This window comes from Egretta garzetta, unplaced genomic scaffold (genome assembly GCF_000687185.1).
Source record: "Egretta garzetta isolate BGI_Z169 unplaced genomic scaffold, ASM68718v1 scaffold329, whole genome shotgun sequence".
NCBI lineage: Eukaryota > Metazoa > Chordata > Aves > Pelecaniformes > Ardeidae > Egretta > Egretta garzetta.
Window position 1 is genome coordinate 3,541,151 of NW_009269999.1, and position 5,600 is coordinate 3,546,750.

General features: G+C 50.2%; 1 long non-coding RNA gene across 1 annotated transcript; it reads left to right on the forward strand.

The window, feature by feature from the left end:
• The first annotated feature begins 1,084 nt into the window (after positions 1-1,084).
• LOC118453238 lies at positions 1,085-5,564 on the forward strand. Its single transcript, XR_004843149.1, has 3 exons — positions 1,085-2,159; positions 2,255-2,343; positions 4,477-5,564. It is a non-coding gene; the product is annotated as an uncharacterized LOC118453238 (long non-coding RNA).
• The last annotated feature ends 36 nt before the right edge of the window (positions 5,565-5,600 follow it).

Genomic DNA, 5,600 nt, shown 5'->3' on the forward strand with positions numbered 1-5,600 from the left:
AGCTCTCTCTGAAAACAGTTTTATTACTACATTTATTGTTAGTGGTGAGATGACAGCCAAATGCTGTTATCCTGTGAAGTGCTACTGAAACACTGATTTCTCACTTCAGCTATCACTTTACAATTAAAAGAATTCAATACAGAGAATAAAACAATAAATTTCTTTGAGCGGCATTAATACATTCAAGCATTTTAGTCAGTACGTTGCCCTAGTGGCAGTGGGCAGAAGCTTTACGGGATTTATTGCAGCTCATAAAAAGACAGGCAAGACTGAAAGTAAGGTATTCGAGGGGGTAGGAGCTTTGAATACCCATGCTTTGTATTAACCATGTTGTATTGGGAGCTCCTCACAAGTATTAGCGAGTGTTTATCAGGACCTACAGTCGTGCTGTGGGTGCATCCTCGCCTCGCAGCGCTGGCTGCTGTGCTTGAAGGAAGTGGACCTGCACCTGGCTCTTGTAACAGGCTGGCAGGGAGAAGTCAGGTTGGAAGAGGGCTAAATGCCGGGTGTACCCCGTAGGCAGCATGCTGTGTGGCCCCCTTGCTGGGTTTTCCAGCGCAGTCATCGACCCCAGACTCTGTCTCTTCCTCTTGTTACTCCAACCTTGGTTCTGCTTTTGACCGGCCTGCGTGGCCCTGCTATTCCTTGTGCTCCCTCCTGCCTTGACCTTCACTGCACTCCTGCCTTTGGCTGGCTCCTCTGCTTCTGTGGGTTCCTCATTTCAACTCATCCTTCCTATCAAACCTGACTTTGATCTTTACGGTCTTCATCTGAGAGCGGCCCAAGCCTGACCTGACTGCCCTTGGCCAAGTTCCAACAGCGCTCTTCTCACACGCCTCCTTGGGAGGCTGAAACGTGGGTCTTGGTGGCTGAAGGTCGTAGTTAAAATCCATGGCAGGCTTATGTCTCCAGTGTCCTCGGCCTGTGAGCGCACCCCTGAAATGATTCAGCATTGCACTGATTTATATTTTATAAATATATGTATAGATCATATAGTTATACTTAATGGAAGGACCAATGCTCAGACTTTGCACGGCTAACACTGCGTAGTGGGCTTCCTCCTCTTCCAGGTCGGTTCCCAGCTAGTGGGGATGGCGAACACCACCCTGTCCTGGTGCTGGTGAGCATTGCTGGGCTGGTGGGCTTGGGCGCACACGGGTGTTGCTAAAACCATAGTGGCTTTAGTGACTGAGGAAGAGGATGCAGGACTGATGCAGCTGGAGGACAGGGGAGAGAAGGAGCCAGGTTTCAGGGATAGGATGAGGAAGGGAGGATCGTGCTGTGAAGCTATCTGTAAAAAGAAAAAGTTGGACTCTCCAACTTAGCTGAATTTAATTTTTAAACAGACTTACTAGTTTTCATTGACTTAGAAGGAAATGCTTCAGCTTCAGCATCCATGTCTCTATAAAAATGAAACGAACTTTTTTTCTTAAAAAGTTGTTTTTTCTAGAGAAGTATCTTGAAACCTCAATACGTGGCAAGGTGGGACCATTTTTGTGGCCTGGGGAGATGTAAAAATCCTTCTGTGCGCCTGTAATTCATGCATCAAACACATCCAGTTCAAAGAATCCCTCAGAGAACTTGCCCTCCCTGGTACGTCGGCAAGACCTTCCTCATGGAAAGGCCTTGTAGAAATAATTTTTCATGAGCTGCCTGCAGACACCCCAGCAGGGACCTGAGCCTCCCAGTGCCGCTCACTGGTGCCTTGCTGGACGTATCTGCCCTGCAGGATACAGTGAGTGCCGCAGGGGAGTTTCCTCAGCCCTACTGCCTAAGGCTTCTGCCTGGTCTCACGCTGCAGGGGACACAATTGCCGTGCTGGGGGTGTGAGGGGGAGCCCCGGCCTGCAGGAGGCTGGAGTCAGGGTGTGCTCAGAGCCAGCCCGATCTTCCCTCGCGTATGGAGATTTCCAATGCCGCAGCTAGATCCCCGCGGAGACCAGCCTGCTGCAGAGGGGAGAAGTGCTTGTCCCTCCCCTGCGCTGCCGGCTGCAGGGCTCCCCACGGCTGCCCCCAGGAGCTGCCAGGTAGGATGCCCCTCGACGTGGCCCAGGGAACACGAGGCACCTGTGTTCAGGAAAATATTTCAAGGGATGCGTCAAGCATTTAAAACGCTGGCTGTGTGTTGCTCTGTTGGCTGCCCCGTCTGTGAGCGTGCAGGTGAGTGATCCTTGCTGTAGGATTGCCCTCAGGCAGTCAGCTGCTGGCACTGGCTTTGCTTTTATTTTATTTTTACTTTTTTTTTTCTTTTAAAGGACAAAAACATTAAAAGGCTGCTGAAGTCCCAGCTAGAAACACTGGAAAGGAAGATAAAGGACATCCAACCAAATACATAAGGAAAGGGGTAAGGCAACCTTGTGTGTGTAGCCCTTGCAAGTAATTAGCCAGACAACTCCCTGGTGTAAATGCATTCGCGTGTGCGTGAGAGTGCCTTGGCTGCTGCACTTGGTGGTGCTGCTATTTGGTTACCACAGAAAGTACCAAGAGTTTGCTTTTTCCAGGCAGCAGACTTAGTGTGGGTTTCAGTTGGGCTTTGCTGAGCAACTTCGGTTCCCCCATTGGAAAGGTAGAACTTCAAATCAAATGTGTGCGCGCACGCAGAGAAAAAGATGAGGCGGCTTCCCTGGTTGTTTCAGGATGTGAACTATACTGGAGAAGGAACTGCAACTCCTTCCCGCTTCCTCCTGGAAATGAATTAATGGAGCAGGGTGCTGAGGAGCCGATGTGCACGATGAGGGGCTGTGTCCTGGCTGGAAAAGCTGCCTGGCAGGACAGCGAGAGGCAGGTTTTACTCTTGAGTATGTTTTGAGAGGAGATTTGAAACTAGCCTGCTGGGAATGGGCTGAAGGCATCCCGCTGGGAAGCAGTGAGGGAGTCCCTGTCAGCACCACTGCCGGGGTTACGGCACTGCTCCAATTTGGGGCACAAACCACGGTGTTCAGGGGATCTGCACTGGGATTGCCTAACTACAGGTGGTTTCTGGGGAAGCCCTGGCCTTTGAAAAGTTTCTTTTTCTACAGAAAGAGGTGGATTTCTCTCGCCATCTTCTCTTCTTACTCTTCCCTTTCCCCCCGGTGGCATTCAGTCTGACAGCTAGCCAGAGGGATAATAATGAATAGGCTCCGTGTGTATTATTTCCTATGATCGCGTTGTTAAATGATTGACCTGATGATAGAAACTAATTTCCATGGTGCTGTTTCAGCAGCATGAGCTGCTTCTCCTCCTGTGAAACTGGCGTTTTAACTTCCCACGGCCCCACAGCTGCCAAGTGGATGTTTTATGAAAAACACGCAGCATTTGAAATGTCCCCAGCCCTGGGTAGAGGTCCCCTCCGGCCCCCAGGCACTGCCCTGGCAGACAACGTGACTTCAGCCCCGTACTATGCAGGAAAGAAATCCGCTCTGATGATCCATGTGGCAGAGAGTTTCTGTAATCTATACCATGAGGTCACATTTCAGTACTGGGAGCAACCAAGATTAAAGTCATGATTTAAACCATGGGAGTAAATATAGTTTTTACATTAGCGCATTGCAGACCTAACTTGGGGGATTATGTCACAGGATATTTTTTCTGAATTGTCTCAAATAAAATCGTAGGGCCTCCCAGTTATTACCATGGTGATGTTGCTCCAACTCAGCACTGAAATTTCCCAGAGCATTTTGTAATCAGAATTGTGAGGGAATTAAATGGTCGCTCTACCTGAAGCAAAACCAGTTTGCCCTCATACTGAACTTTCTGTATGAAACCAGACAGGGAGTTTGGATGGGGGATGTGTTGAATTTCAGCTATCAAGTCAACCGGCCTTTCTTCTGCAGAGCCTCGGATCCTCTTATGTAGAGGCTGTGGCTAGAGCAGATTAAATTTACCTTGCTTCATATGAATGTGAGATGCTTTCCTCCACTGCCAGAACAAGGCTCCTGTGTCAAGGCACAGCTGGCTTCTGCAGGATGGACAGGCTCAGCCCCAGGAGACCAAACTGTTCGGCAGAGTCGTCGTCTCGGAGGGCTGTGCTGAGGAAGCACAGTTTGGCCCTCGCTGCACTGCAGAACCAAGTTGTCAGGAATAAAAACTCTTGTAAATGGGGCTCGGGGAGAGGGAGTCGCCGTGCTGCAGTAAGGGCTTGATAGGCTAAATTTAGCCATTAAAATCAACAGTAAAAAACACAAGCTGAAATGGTTCAATCTGACCAAACAGAAAATTGTTCCCTTATTAAGCTAATTGTATCTCCCGATAAAAAGGCTTCAGACCGAACCTGGCCATAAAGCTGCCTTGAGGAGCCAAGGAGCCGAGCGATTGCAGCCAGGTGCTTCAGAAAGCCAAGGCTCTTGTGTTGCTTTTGTGCTGGCAAGAGGCAAAGCAGCCAGCCTTCTGGAAGCACGCTAGCAAGTGCTGCCGGTCCCCCCTCTTCCAAAGCTGTATTCTTGTTTTGTTTTGTCCCCTTTGAGACAGGGCTGTAATTGCCACGGTTTGTTTCCAGTGCAGATCCTGAAACATCACCACTGCTAAGGCAGTCTGAAGGGAGGAGGGACCAGTCCCGAGTCTCACCCAAAGACAAAGTTGAGACTTTCTGATGGTGAACTGGTAAAAACAAGTCCCTTTCTGTATGCTGGGCTACAGCACAGGACGTGTGGGCTGTATGTAAGCTTCTGTTTTTTCTTGGGGTGCTCGTCTACCTCTTGCACAGAGAACACGCTTTATGGCAAGACGCACCGAACTCCAGCTGGCTGCAGATGTGCCAGCTTGGGCGCAGGACCCAGGGCTGCCAGGGTAAGCACACAGCTCTCCGTGGGCTAATTTACCGGCTGGTGCTGGAGGTGCCCCGGGTACCTCGGCGCCGCGCTGCTCTCTGCCTGTGTGCACGGAGCATGGGGGTACTGCCATGCTGGGCAGGCCTCGGGGGGCCCCCAGCACCCAGTCCCTGTCCCCTCGCCAGCACAGACCAGGATTCCTGATGCCGTTGCTAAGCCTCTGCTTCCTTCCCAGTTCCTAACCAAGCTTCAAAAATATCCTCGAGTGGGTGAAGCTATACTGGAGAATGTCTTTATGGGAATAGTCTAACATTAGCCCCGAAGAGGGGACAGCCTCACCATTTCAGGCTCTTCCTCCCTCATGCTTTTATACGCCGCTTCCTTCTAGCTCCTTTCCTATTCCTATCGTATGTTTTTCTTACGCTGTTGGGTTTTTCCATCATTGAGACTCCTTGGCACACACAGCCTTAAAGCGTGGTCCCAGCCGTCACTGTTTTGCAAGCTTTTGTTTCAGCTTTCAGCTCAGTAATACTTGTTTGCCCTTTTTTGTCTGAGGATCCGATTCTGCATTGTATCAAAGCAGTGTTACAGAGCCCACAGGGGAATGGAAAATTTCAGGCTCCCTTCTGAAAGGGGGGAAAAAAAAAAAAATAATGGGAGTCACACCGAAGCAGGTGTTCAAACTACAGTAGAGGTGGCAGAATTGGGAATGAGACCTGCTTAACCCTCTGTTGCTGATGGTTTCTTGTCTGGGACCATCCCCTGAGATGGGTGACTGGGGCTGTGGGGTGTTCAGAGGGGGGCTCGCCTCGGGGTCTCCTTCGGCCACCTCTGTGTGGTCTCTGACAGGAGC